The sequence below is a fragment of the Muscardinus avellanarius genome (genome assembly GCF_963383645.1).
Source record: "Muscardinus avellanarius genome assembly, chromosome: 11".
Lineage (NCBI taxonomy): Eukaryota > Metazoa > Chordata > Mammalia > Rodentia > Gliridae > Muscardinus > Muscardinus avellanarius.
In genome coordinates this window covers 12,249,912-12,265,076 of record NC_137797.1, presented here as the reverse complement: position 1 = coordinate 12,265,076, position 15,165 = coordinate 12,249,912, and positions in this window count along the sequence as shown.

Genomic DNA, 15,165 nt, shown 5'->3' with positions numbered 1-15,165 from the left:
TGTCTTGTGCCAGGCTGTGATGTAATGTATTTCTTAGTCCTGGTTGCAGTCACAGAACCTTGAAAAGCTGCTGCCTTAGATCCTGCATGTAGGCCCTTTGTTCTCCAGCAGGACCAAGGAAGCTGGCGTGCGAGGCCCTCCCCTTCTGGCCCAGCCTCCCTTCCTCAGCTCTGGCCCACACCTGGCCGCAGGTCAGGCGCCCAGCCCCAGCCCCAGGAGCTCCAAAGCCGGTGCCAGTTTCCTTCACACGCCTTCTCCTCCCAGCCTGACACCAACCTTTCCTTCACCCCAGGAGGCCTGTCCAAATGTGACGACTGTCCCCAGCGGGGCCAGGAACCATGATCCCTGCTTGTCAGCAGTCCCAGGATGAGCTGCAGTATAGCACTCGCCCCTAAATCAACTGGCCCAGCTAGGGGTCTGGCAGATGGAAACCAAGTGGGCCAGCTCTGATTTACAGATGAATTAAGAAATGAGCAGGAGCCAGGCGAGGTGGTGCATGCTAGAGATCCCAGTACTCTGGAGACTGAGACAGGAGGATTGCAGGTTCAAGGCCAGCCTTAGCAGTGTGCTGAGGCTCTCTGCAACTTAATGAGACCCTATTTTCAAGTAAAAAATAAAATAGGTCTGGGGAGTATATCCTGGAGGTAGAAAGCCCCTGGGTTCCATCCCCAGTACCACCAAAAAAAAAAAAAAAAAAAAAAGAAAGAAAGAAAGAAAGAAAGGCAGCAGGTGAGCAATGGATCCAGGGCTGATTGCTCTGGGGCAGGGAACTGGCTGCTGCTTTAAGAGTCAGCCAATGAGCCAGGAGCAGCAGCCCAGGCCTGTAATTCCAGTACTTGAGAGGCTGAGACAGTGGCATTGCAAGTTCGAGGCCAGCCTCAGCAACTAATGAAACCATTTCAAAAAAAAAAAATAAAAAAGGGCGGTTAGGCCGGTGCCGGGGCCAGCGGCCAGCATCGGAGCCTTCTGTGAGGCAAGGCTGCTAGTGAGGCGTCCGAGGCCAGGATTGGAGCCTGCCGAGGGGTTAGACTGGTGCTGGGGGCAGCGAGGCCAGCATTGGAGCCTGCCGTGAGGCAAGGCCGGTACTGGGGCCTCTGAGGCCAGGATCGGAGCCTGCCGAGGGTTAGGCCAGTGCCAGGGCCAGCGTGGCCAGTTACAGAGCCTGCTGTGAGGCAAGGCCGGTGCTGGGGCCTCCGAGGCCAGGATCGGAGCCTGCCAAGGGGTTAGGCCGGTGCCGGGGCCAGCGGCCAGCATCGGAGCCTTCCGTAAGGCAAGGCCGCTACTGAGGCCTCCGAGGCCGTGATCAGAGCCTGCCAAGGAGTTAGGCCAGTGCTGGGGCCAGCAAGGCCGGCATCGAAGCCTGCCATGAGGCAAGGCCGGTGCTGGGGCCTCCGAGGTCGGGATAAGAGCCTGCCGAGCGGTTAGGCCGGTGCCGGGGCCAATGGCCAGCATTGGAACCTGCCGCGAGGCAAGGCCGGTGCTGGGGTCTCCAAGGCCAGGATCGGAGCCAGCCAAGGGGTTGGGCTGGTGCTGGGGCCAGCAGCCGGCATCGGAGCCTTCCGTGAGGCAAGGCCACTACTGAGGCCTCCGAGGCCAGATCGGAGCCTGCCGAGGGGTTAGACCAGTGCTGGGGCCAGCGAGGCCGTCATTGGAGCCTGCCGTGAGGAAGGACGGTGCTGGGGCCTCCGAGGCTGGGATCAGAGCCAGCTGAGGGGTTAGGCCAGTGTCGGAGCCATCGAGACCAGAATCAGGGCCTCCCATGAGGCAAAGCCGCTGCTTGAGCCAGCGAGGTCTGGATCAGTCCACCGGGTAGCCAGGCCACTACTGGGGCTGTCAAGAGTGGGATCGGGAGGACTTCCGGGAAGATGGCGACCGAGAAAAGCGGGGCTTAAGAGTCCCGCTAACAACCAATCTCCATTACCACAAAAAGAGCGCCTTTCATAGCCAGAAAACACCATCACCAGAAAAACAAAAAAACCACCAGGCTCCAGAGAGAAAGCGGACTGAGAATAGAGCTCAGGGCCACAGAGGAGACACACGCGCCCGAGGACGCGGCAGCAGCGCCATACTGCCGGCGGCAGCGGCGAACTCAGCGGACGGCTACAGCAAGCCGAGGTGAGCCGATGCGGAACAGCCAGGCGGGATCTTTCGGCGCAGACAGCATTTAAAGCTCCCAGTGGCTGAGCTCAGCACACGCTGCAGCGATTCAGAGTGGAAATCAAAACCAGAGAAGAAAAAATACGCCAGCCTCATGGCCGAGGGCGTGGCAGAGGCGCCATATTGCCACCGGCGGCGGCAGCAGCAGTGAATTCATCGAGTCCAGTACAGCTACATCTACGTACTCAAGAACAGTGAGTCAAATTGCGGGCCACAGAGGAGAAATCCCAGTATTGTGCCTCCTGGGACTTGACCCAGTGAGGGAGTGGTGGTGGCAGAGATATCACACCATAGGAGAGCGTGCAACCTGGCACCCCCCATAGTTTAAAGCAGCCTCTATCGACTCCCTGGGTCGGAGACTCTGTGATACAACCCAGTAAAGGAGTAGTAGGGTCTGAGATAATACAGACTCGAGATCCAGAGCACCTTAAGTGAAGCCATAGTGACCTAAGGGAAGAACCCAGAGAAGGCACAAACCTCCGAAATCATGGGAAAGAGGAATAATACTGGAGCAATGAATGCTCACAACCCCACAACATCAGAACCTGATAAAACAGAAAATCAGAGATTTCTAGAAGATCAAATCAGGAAAATAACTGTAGAAATAATAGAGGTGCTTCGAAAAGAACTCAGAGAGAGCCAAAAAGAGATAAAGGATGCAATTAATGAAGTAAAGGCCTCAATTCAAAGCACAAACAACCGATTAGAACACATGGAGAACAGAATCTCGCTCTTAGAAGATGAGCAATCCAAAAATGAATGCATAGTTTCTAATCTAGAAAAAGATATCCAACAGCAGGAATCTGACATTGAAGAAATATGGGCCCATCTTAAGAGAGCTAACCTAAGAATAATTGGAATAGAGGAGGGAAAAGAAGGTGAAACCAAAGGGATCAACAATCTCTTCAAGGAAGTAATAGCAGAAAATTTTCCAAATATAGAGCAAGAGGTTGATACACAGATCCAGGAAACTTATAGAACTCCCTTTAGACAGGATCCGAGAAGAGGATCCCCACGCCATATAATTGTCAAAATGACCAATGTGGAAGCCAAGCAGAGAATCTTAAAGGCAACAAAAGCAAAGGGCCAAGTGACATTCAGAGGCAAACCAATTAGAATCACTCCAGACTTCCCAAACCAAGTCATGAGAGCCAGAAGGGCTTGGAGTAACATATTCCAAACTCTGAAAGAAAACAACTTCCAGCCAAAAATTTCCTATCCAGCAAAACTTTCTATCAAATTAGATGGAGAAATAAGAAGCTTCCATGACAAACAGAAACTGAAGGAATTTATGTCTTCAAAACCAGCGCTAGAGAAAATACTCAAAGAGATTAACTACAAAGAAGAAATAGGTAACACTCACCAGAACCAGAGAAACAAGAGTTTCCATCCAACAGACAACTAAGATTGGTTATCTGTGGAGATTCATTATTTATGTTAGTCTTTTACCTATCTCTAAATTGTATTGTTTGCCTTTATTGTTGTTAATTTTTAGGATTTCTAGTTGGAATATTAATATACCTTCAGATATAGCATTTGGAAATATTTTATCCAATTCTATTAGTAACTTTTATCTCTGTTTACATTGTCTTTGGATATACAATATTTTCTTTTATTTTTTAGGGAGTTTGTATATTCTTCTGTTTTCTGTGCCATTGAAATCATATCCAAGAAATCACTGCCAATTTCAATGTTGTGAGGTTTTATGACCCAGATTTTCTCCTAAAAGTTTATAGTCTTAAGATTTATATTTAGGTCTTTTATCTAGTTTGAGTTAATACTTGTATGTGGGATTAGGTAAGGGTCCAATTTTATTCTTTTCCATGTAATTATTATTTTTCAACAATATTTAGTTAAAAGATTATTATTTCCACCACCAAATCTTCGTGGAAACCTTGTCAAAAATAACTTGACAATATAGGGAAGAAGTTAGCTCTAGGCTTGTATTTAACTCCAATGGTCTATATATCTGCCTTTAGAACAGTACTACACTGTTTCAATTATTGTAGCTTTATATGGTTTGAAATCAGAAAATATACATCTTCTAGCTTTGTTTTTGCTTCGAGATTGTTTTGGGTATCTAGAGTCCATATTCCATATCAGGATAGATTTTTTTCTGAAAAATAAATATATGATAGTTTCACCTAAAAAAAAAGAAAAAAATATTCTCTGGTAAGAAAGAAAGCAAAAAGAAATATTGAAATGTTATCTTTAAGTCATCAAAAGCTTGGTATCAGACAAATGAAACTGTTATGTGAGATTATCATTTTTAATTTTGGATAAATTGCTATAATACTAGATGTCAACCACTAAGCCAAGCATGGGAGGGAGGGATGGGGAGAGAATGGGGTGGGGATCGGGTGGGGGCTGACTGGGCGATGTGTGCATCGTATGTCTACAAAAGTTTGTATCCCACTATGATGTATGAATACAGTGCACCAATAAAATAAAATTAAAAACCTTTTATTTAATAAAAACTAAAAACAACAAAAACAATAAAAAAAAAGAAAAAAAAAAAAGTGGGATCGGTACTTGCAACGCGGCATGCACAGAGAAATATCGCAGAAAATAAAAACCAGATGCTTCCTCTAATCAGCAAAAACTAGGAGGAAAGGGGCAACAGGAAGAGGTCGAGCTATAGAAAGGGCCCTATAGTGAAGCAACTAAGGTGACCAATCAGAGGGTATGGAATAGGGGAGGATGGAGCCTCTTTAAAATGCAGGAGGTACATAAACATATGTATCAAAGTTAATCACCAAACAAGCATGGGATCGAGGGAGGGGGAGGGAATGCGATGGGGACTGGATGAGGGCTAATTGGATGATGTGTGCTTGTATATCCTCTCAAGTCTTGTATTCCACTGTGATATATGATTACAATGCACCAATAAAAAATGTAAAATAAAAATAAATAAAATAAAATAAAAATAAAAAGGGCTGGGGGTGTAGCTTGAAGGTAGAACACTTCTGGGTTCAGATCCCCAGTACCCCCAACACACAAAGAGCCAATAAAGCTGGGGATGGTGGCACATGCCTGTCATCCCCTTGGGAGGTTAAGACAGGAGGATCACAAGTTCGAAACCAGTCTCGGCCACTTGGTGAGGACCTCAGCAATTTAATGAGACCTTGTTTCAATAAAAAGTAATAAAAAAATAGGGCCGAGGGTGTAGCACAGAGGTAGAATGCCCTGGGTTCTATCACCAGTACCAAACAATAACAAGTCAGCCAGTGATGACTGATCACCTCTGTGTGCCAAGGACCTCACAGCTCCAGGGACACCAGACTACCAGAATAAGCCTCTATCCTTGAGGACTCATGGTCAAATGTGGGAGACAGGCATTTGATCGGCATCCCCTGCGATAAGAGCCCCAATAAAGGTCTGTGCCAGGTACCAGTGGAGCTGGTGACACTGTGGGTATCTAAGGATGACAAGCGTCACGAGGCAGAGAAAGAGTAGTGACGGGGGAGGTGGAGTCTTCCAGGCACAAGGTAAAACCCACCGAGCTAATGTAGGTCCTGTACCACACATGCTACTTTTCCTTTTATTTATTTACTTAGTACTGGGAATTGGACCCAGGGGCATCCTACCTCTAAGCTATACCCCCACCCCTTCTTACTTTTTACTTTTATTTGTTTATTTATTTTTGTGGTACTGGGGGGTGGAACCCAGGGGCTTTTCTACCTCCGGGCTATACTCCCAGACCTATTTTATATTTTATTTGGAAACAGGGTCTCACTAAGTTGCTGAGAGCCTCACTCAGTAGCTGAGGCTGGCTTCGAACCCGTGCGATCCTCCCGTCTCAGCCTCCCAAGCGTGGGGATGACAAGCGTGCGCCACCACGCCCGGCTCCCCTTCTTACTTTTTATTTTGAAATAGCCTTGCTAAGTTTTTGCCTTGCACTTGTGATCCTCTTGTCTCATTCTCCCAAGTACTGGCCACCACGCTGGGCTCCTTTCTTCAACTTTATAGGCCCGTATTAACTCCCCCACTGGACCGGAAACTCCGCTGAGAGAGGGCAGGGAAGAGCCTGCAGGAATGTTTATCATTGCAGAGCCTGACAGTTATGGTGCATCCTTGGGCATTAAATATTTACCAACTGAGCATTCAGGAAATTGCAAATGATTGAGGGTAGCCTGGGAGGAAAGCCTAAGGCGGAAGGGGGACTGAGTCTGGGAGGTCTGTGGCTCCCAGAAGACCCTTTCTTTAGCGGGTGGGGAGGGGGTGTGGAGGAGAAACCTTTAGATTAAACCAGAGACAGGAAGTCAGGTTCAGGTGTAGAACGTCTCAGGCTCTGGTGTTCCGGGTGGATGCCCGGGGCCAGGTGGGCAGCAAGAAGGGATGTTGTGATAACCGGGGGAGCAGCCTCCAGTCCAGAGGCAGCGGGATGGGGCACTCCGGCACCTAGGCATTTGGCCAGGGTCCCAGAAGGCCCCTTGATCACCTGCCTGTCTCCCTGGCCCAACCATAGAACTGAAGGAGACAGGTGGAGGGGGTGCGTCTCCTCTTTCACTCCCCCCCCCCTTTGCAGCTGTAGCTGGGGGGTGGGGCGCAGCCAAACCTGCCGCTGTTACTAGCAGGCAGGGAGATTCATGCTTCTACACACTTGCTCTCCATTTTCCTCTTCTTTTCCATCAGCTCCTATTTTAACATATCTATTTATTTACCTTTGAACTACAGCTCCAGCCCTATTTTATTCTTACTTTGAAACAGGGTCTCACTGGGTTGATGAAAGTCTCACTACTTGATGAGGCTGTCCTCAGACCTGAGATGCTCCTGTCTCAGCCTCCCAAGTACTGAGATTAGAAGCATGCGCCACCACACCTGGTTCACCTTATCTGTATATTTAAAAGTTAAACACTGGGGAGTCATTATATGATTGTGTGTGTGTGTGTGTGTGTGTGTGTGTGTGTGTGTGTGTGATAATGGTGACTCAAGGGTGTTCGAAGCTACACACCCCCAGACCAATTTTATTGTTTATCTTGAAACAGATAAACTTGTGTTGCTGAGACTGGCCATGAACCTGTGATCCTCCCGCCTCTGCCCCCCAAGCAAGCACCACCACATCCCTCTCCATTACACAGTTCTCTGTGCCCTTGTGTGTTCATTCAAACATTTTCATACTAAAATTTTTAAGTGAAGCAGGTCGTGGTGGCACACGCTTGTAAATCCCAGTACTTGGGAGGCTGAGACGGGAGGATGGCAGGTTCTAGGCCAGCCTCAGCTACTTAGTGAGGCCTTCCTCAACTTAAGGCATTGTTTCAAAGTAAAAAGAATAAAGCTTGGAAGTGGTGGCACACCCTTGTAATCCCAGTATTTGGGAGGCTGAGACCTGAGGACCACAGTTTGCGGCCAGCCTCAGCTACTTAGTGAGGCCCTCTGCAACTTGGTGAGACTCTGTTCCAAAATAAAGAATAAAATATAGGGCAGGGGAAATTTATTTATTTAACAAAAAATGGCTTGGAGGTTGAATGCTCCTGGGTTCCATTTTCAGACCCACAAAAAAAAAAAAAAAAAAAAAAGAAAAACAGAATAAAACATAGGACTGGGGTGTGGCTTGAAAGGTAGAATTTCCTTGGTTTTAATCCCCAGTACTGAGGAGAAAAAATTAAGTGAAGACGATGTCATTACTGGGCACACATCATTCTAAACTCTAGATGAAAACTAAATCATCAGAAATGGTTTTGTTAAACTTACCTATTTCCTGCCCAAGGCTCTCAGTCTGAGGATCCTAGTTACGCAGCAGGCTGAGGCAGGAGGGTCACAAATCGAAGGCGAGCCTGGCTCACTTAGGGAAAACCTGTCTCCACTTGAAATTTTAAAAGGCTGGGAATGAAGCTCAGTAGTAGAGCACACCTGGTTCAACCCTCAGTACAATAATGATGATGATAATAAAAGAAAGAGATTGCTAAAATACTGTTAGACAGCCTAGCCCCAAGTCCTTCTTTGACCCTAATCAGTCACCTTTTACTGAAACATGTGAAATATCTCGCTGTCTTTACCAGCGGGGACCACAGAACCAGGCTGGGCTCCTAGTATCAGGCCTTGCGATCTTTTTGCCTCTTCAGGACTCGCCCCTGCAGGGAACAACTATTTCAACTATTTCTCAGGGCTGGTAACCATCACTAAAGACGAGTGGAAAGTTCTTATATGAACACATTTCATGCTCACCGCCGCCTGGAGAAATGAACTTTACACTGTCCAGTTTACATACCAGGAAACGGTGGCACAGACACTTCACGAGCTGCTGGCAGTTCGGGAAGTCAGTGCCCAGCCCAGGGACACTGGACCCCAAGCCTTCTGCTTCAAGGCTCGGCAGATTGATTTTTTTTTTTTTTTTTTTTTGTGGTAGTGGGGGTGGAACCCAGGGAATTTTCTACCTCCGGGCTATACTCCCAAACCTATTTTATACTTTATTTGGAAACAGGGTCTCACTAAGTTGCTGAGAGCCTCACTCAGTAGCTGAGGCTGGCTTCGAACCTGTGCGATCCTCCTGTCTCAGCCTCCCAGGCGCGGGGATTACAAGCGTGCGCCACCACGCCAGGCCGAGATTGACTTTTTTAAAGGTAGTTCCATGGCAGGCGGGGGCTCATCAGAGCCCGGTGGGTGGACCGTCCAGAAAGAAGGCTGGTCTTCCTCCCCATCCCCCACGCTGGCTTTGGGGGAGCCCGGCACCCTCCCCATCTTCCCCTTTCTGGTCCAACGAGCCACCCTGCTCGCGCCGCGGGCTGATTCCTGTGCACTGGGGCCCGACGCGGGCAGGTGGGCGAGCCCGGCGTCCCCGCAGCCTCAAAGCGGGCGGTGGGCTGGAAGCCCCGCACTTCCCGGCAGGAAGGTGGCGGGGCGGCCTTGGAAAGGCGCCGCGGACCGCGGGGCGGACCCCTGTGACGACAGCCGCTGGGCCGGGAGCGGACGGCACAGCGCTCGCCTTATTTGGACAGGCGCGGCGCGGAGGGGCGGGGCCGGGGCGGGGCGTCCCATCCTGCAGGCCCCGCCCCGGCCCCGCCCAAAGCCTGGGGGAGACTAATCTGCAGGGGCAGGGCCTCTCCTGCGACTTTCGCAGGTTCTTGGGGCGCCCGTACCCAGGCGGAGTCCCTTGCCTGCCAGGCCCTAAAAAAGGGCTCAACTTGCAGAAACCTGCTCCTTGCATTTCCCTGGTCTCGCGACCACGCGCGTTTGTCCTTCGCCCTCACCCTGCGGCAGGTCCTCCCCGGGTAGTGGGAGGAGGGAATTTGGAGGGGCCCTGCCTGGGAGCTTGGTGGTCAGACCGTGAGTCTGTCCCAGCCAAGCCTGCCCCAGGGATAACTGGCACAAAAGAAGTCCAGGCTGAGCCCAGGACCTCGCTGAACCGTCAGAACCTTGACCTGTCAGAAGTGTTTGGTGGCGCACACCTGTAATCCTGTAATCCCAGTACTTCGGAGACTGACACAGGAGGATCACAGATTCGAGTACAGCCTCAGCAGCAAGTAATTGACTCTCATCAATCGAGAGAGACCCTGTTTCAAAAAAAAAAAAAAAAAAAAAAAGGAAGCCGGGCGTGGTGGCGCACGCTTGTAATCCCAGTATATGGGAGGATGAGACCTGAGGATCGCGGTTCGCGGACAGCCTCAGTTTCTTAGTGAGGCCCTCTGCAACTCAGTGAGACCCTGTTTCAAAATAAGGAATAAAAAAATCGGGCACGGTGTGTGTAGCTCAGAGGTCAAATGCCTCTGGGTTCCATCCCCAGACCCGCAAAAAAAAAAAAAAAAGAAAAAGGAAAAAAAAATAGGGCTGGGAGTGTAGCTTGGAAGTAGAATGCCCCTGAGTTTAATCCCCAGTACCCCCCTCCCCCACAAAGTGCTTGATTAAGAAGTCCAGGAGGAGCCCATGTGGCTGTTATCCCAGTACTTGAGAGGTTGAGACAAGAGGATCACATGTTCGAAGCCAGCCTCAGCAATTTAGCGCGACCCTGTTTCCAAACAAAAAAATAAAATAAAATAAAATAAAAAATATATCCCTGGGTTTCATCCCCAGCAACACACACACACACACACACACACACACACACACACACACCCATGTGTGCTAGGTGTGGTGGCGCACGCTTGTAATCCCAGTACTTGGGAGTCTGAGACAGGAGGATTGCAGGTTCAAAACCAGCCTCAGCTACTTAATGAGGCCCTCTGCAACTTAGTGAGACCCTGTTTCAAAATAAAGAATTAAAAAAAAAATAGGGCTGTGGGCGTAGCTTGGAGGTAGAATGCTCCTGGGTTCCATCCCCAGTACCAAAAAAAAAAAAAAGTCCACGTGGCAACCCACCGCCCACCTTGCCCTATTGTCTTTACTGTCTTCTCCCTCCAAGCTCTCCTGTAGCCTGGGTCCCTACAAACCCCTTCTGTCCACGGCTCCTCTGCTACGTCCACTGCGCCTTAAGCCCCTCACAGCCTCCCTGCCGCCTCCAGGATGAGTCCCTCAGCCCAGTCCACAGGCATCGACTGACTAACTGACCGTTGGCTGGCAGCTCATACTCCTCCACCCTTCCCGACCACTGAGCTGCTGCTCCTGCCTTGAGAGCCCTCGCTTGCTCTCAGATACATGCTCAGTCTCCCAACGGTCCTTCTTAGTGACCTCCCCCTGGCTTTTCCACTGTTTATTTATTAATTTTGCAGTACTGGGAATAGAACCCAGGGCCATTCTACCTCTGAGCTACACCCCCTGCCCTATTTTTTATTCTTTAGTTTGAAACAGGGTCTCACTAAGTTGCAGAGGGCCTCACTAAGTAGTTGAAGCTGGCCACAAACCTGGAATCCTCCTGTCTCAGTCTCCCAAGTACTGAGATTACAAGTGTGCGTGCGCCACTGTAGTCGACTTCTACTGATGATTTAACCTTTCTGATTAGTGCATTGTTTTTTGCAGGAATAGGATTGCACCCCGGGGCACCCTACCACTGAGTTACACCCCCAGCCCTTTTTCGTTTATTTATTTATTTAGTGGTACTGGAGATGGAACCCAGGGGCATTTTACCTGATCTTTACTCTCAGCCCAATTTTATTCTTTGATTTTGAAACAGGGTCTCATTAAGTTACAGAGGGCCTCACTAATTTGCTGAGGCTGGCTGCAAACCTGTGATCCTTCTGTCTCAGCCTCCCAAGTACTAGGATTATAAGCAAGTACCACCATACACCACCTTTTTTTCGGAGGGGATAGGGTCTCACTAAGGGGTCTTGCTTATCTGAGGATCTTGCTAAATTGCTGAGGCTGGGCTTGAACCTTTAATTCTCCTGTCACAGCCTCCCAAGTACTGGGATTACAAGCATAGGCCACCACACCTGGCTGGCCTCTTTCTTTTGTTTTTGCGGTGGTGGATTGAACCCAGCGCCTACTACATGCTGGGCCAGCACTCCACCATTGAGCTGCAGCCCAGCCCATGTACCTCTTAGCATGGACAGTCCAATGTCTCAGGAATCCCCCTAGTTTCAGGCCGACTGGGAATGGCTGGTCACAAAACTGAAGCGTTGAATAGGGGTCTGCCTTGCCTCCTCTCTCCACCCCATTATTCCCAAGCTCTTTACTATGTCTCCTAAAGGGGCGGCCATGCTGTCCCCTTGAAAGCCTAGGAGACCCAGCTGGGCGTGGTGGCGCACACTTGTAATCCCAGCCTTTGGGAGGCTGAGACTGGAGGATTCCGGGTTTGTGGTCAGCTTCAGCTACTTAGTGAGGCCCTCTGCAACTTAGTGAGACCTTGTTACAAAATAAAGAATAAAAATAAAAAATTGGGCTGGGGTGTTGCTTGGAGGTAGAATGCCCCTGGGTTCCATCCCCAGTACCACACACACACAAAATAAATAAATAAAATAACGAATAAAAAATAGGGCTGGGAGTGCAGCTCAGAGGTAGAATACCCCTGGGTTCCATCCCAAGTACCTCAAAAAAAAAAAAAAAAAAAAAAAAAAAAAAAAGCCTAGGAGACTCAAAGGGGAATCACATTGTCTCTGACAGCCTAACCAAGGGGCGGGGTCAGCACCAAGGGGTGGGGTCAAGCACATGGGAAGGGGCAGGCCTGGGGTCAAGCTCCATTCACCAGGAAAGACCCAGGCAGCCCTCTGCCAGGCCCTGTGCCCCTGCAATGCTGGGTTTAGAAGGATGGCCCTTCTCCACCATCCGGGCCCAGTCTGCAGTCAGAGGGGTGCCAGGCGGGTGGACGCCGTGCCCGTGGTCTGCTTCATGGGGTGCAGGAGCAGGGAGGGGCTGACTGGGTATTTTGAGGAGCCCCCTCCTGACCCAGCCGCTCACCCGCTGGCCTCACTGGGCCCAGGCTTCTTCAGTCCACTATGGAGCGGGAGCTGGTCTCTGAGGGCCTTGCTGCCCTGTGGTTCACGACCCGGAGAGCAGAGTTCTGGGAAACGCAGCCTCTGGAGAGGATCCTGGAGGCCAGGCCTGCCTGAGCGGGTGGGTGGCCGGGCCGCTTCACAAACAACAGCCTCCTTTTCCCAGGCTGCCCAGCATGAGCCACACAGCTGCCGCCTGCCGCTCCTCCCAGGCACTGTCCAGGAAGCTAATCGCTCTGCCTGCTCCCACAGCCCTCAGGGGCCGCAGCTGGGGCACCGCCACCACCCTGAGGGGGAGGCCCTGTTTTGGGGGCCTGAAAGCTGCACCCCTGAAGCTGGTCCAGCATTGGCTTAGTGATCAGGGCCAAGTGTTTACACGGTAGCTACTGGGCGTCTGGTCCCCACCTGCAGCCATTCTAGCGTCTTCCCCGGGTCACACGGAGCAGCCAGCTGGCATACCCAGCCAGCGCGGGCACGGAACTCAGAGCCTTTTAGCTGCTTTGGGGGTTTGACTGGGAAAGGGAACCCCTAAGATACTAGTACCCTGCTGTCTGTCTGTCCATCTGTCTACATTTTATCTATCTGTGTGAATATATTCATATGTGAATATATATACATATGCATACATATATATGTAGTGTGTGTGTGTGTGTGTGTGTGTGTTTTACTGGGAATTGAACCCAGGGACATTCTACTTTTGAGCTACACCCTCAACCCTATTTTTTTTTTTTTTTGAAACAAGAGTCTCTCTAGATTGCTGAGAGGCTCACTAAGTTGCCAAGGCTGTCCTTGAACCTGTGATCCTCTTGTCTCAGCCTCCCAAGTACTGGGATTATAAGCAAGTGCCACCACACCTGGCTTTCTGCTCTGTAGGAATAACTTCTCCCCTGGACTGAAACTGAACCCTTTCTTGGGTTCAAGAGCAACCCCAAGGCTGGCAGTGGGAACTCAGAGCCACCTAGACTCTCTCTCACTTGCTGGGTGGCCACAGGCAAGGTGCCTGCCCGCTCTGGACTCCCATCGCCAGACGTGGCTTCCTTCCCTGTCTCAGCGATGTAGGGATGCTGTGAGCTGCTGATGTGGGGAAGGCTATGGAAACCACTAGTATGTCTGTTTCATGGGTGCGGGGCCCCAGCTGCTCAGGCACACTGTGGTACTCAAGGTCACAGTGGAGTGGAAAGGTGCTGGGGCCCAGCCAGGCCTCGTTGGTGAGGAGGGAGTCGTGGGCCTGGCATACCGTCTGCTCCTTGGTCGGGGTACAGGCTAGCACCTTCACTGTCTTGCAGATTGCTGCGCCCCTCCTTGGGGCTGGGTAGAGACCTGGAAGGAGCTCAGGGCTGCTGCTGGGCTTCCCCAGGGTGCGGTCCAGGGCCCAGAGAGTGCATAGCCTCAGGCTCCTCCCCAGACCCAGGACCTGAACCAGCTCCTTACGTGAACTGTTACTTTGCACTTGGGGTCCCAGGAACACTGGAATTTGGGGTCTGGAACTTTCTTTCTTTCTTTCTTTCTTTTTCTTTCTTTCTTTCTTTTTTTTTTTTTTTTTTTTTTTTTGCAGGTCTGGGGATGGAACCCAGGGGCATTTGACCTCCAAGCTACATCCCCAGCCCTATTTTTTATTCTTTAATTTGAAACCGTGTCTCACTCAGTTGTGGAGGGCCTAAGTAGCTGAGGCTGCCTGCGAACCACGATCCTCCCGTCTCAGCCTCCAGAGTGTTGGGATTACAAGCGTGCACCACCATACCCGGCTGGGTCTGGAACTTTCTAAGGTGTGGACTGGACAAAGATGTGGCTGGCGGTGGGGCAGAGCCGAGCCTGGTCTCAGGACATTCCAGCTGCTCAGCCTCTCCGCCCCCAAAGTAAACCGGCAGGTGGGAGGCGCAGGTGGAGCCCAGCTGGGGTTTCAGTCCTGGGGACACTCCTTCTTGCTCTAAGGACAATACCAGGCTCCCTTTGCCCTGGAAAGCCCGTGTCTATAAAACTGAAAAGGAGAAATAAGCTCTGTGCCCAGTCGTGTTTGTTCCAACTTCATTTATAATGGAAAAGTAATTAACTGAAAAATACCCAAATACCCAGCAGTGGGGCCAAGGTTAACCGCGTGACCCTGGCACAGTAGCCCCACCCTGCTGGGAGGCTGACACACTGAAGGGTGTGGGGGCAGAGGCAGGAGGAGTGCAGACCCCAGAGCATCGGGGTGTCAGACTGCTGGGTTTAAATCGCGCCCCGCCCTTCCCGGCTCTGTGTCCTGTGTCCATAAGCAAAAGCCCCCTGGGTCTCCACATCATCTCCATAAACTGGAACTCACCTGCAAGGCCCAGCCCCTCAGCCTACGTGGGCTTTAAATGAGCTGCTGTGTGCAGAGTGTGTGGAACAGGCCGGCACCTCTGCCTGACAGCCATGATTAGACCACGTAACCCAGTAACCACCATGCACCATTCGTGTGTACATCCGTGTGTATGTATTTTAGTGGTTCTGGGGATTAAACCCAGGGGTGTTTTACCTCTGGGCTACATCCCTGGCCCTATTTATTTTTATTTTGAAATACATCTCACTAAGCTGCGAAGGGCCTCACTAAGTTGCTGAGGTTGGACTCGAACCTGCTGGGCCTCTGATCTCTTCCTTTCTAGAGTGGACAGTGTCAGTGCCCGGGCAGCTCAGTCGGTAGAGTGTGAGACTCTTAAAGTGAATAGGGTGTTGTTGTTGTTGT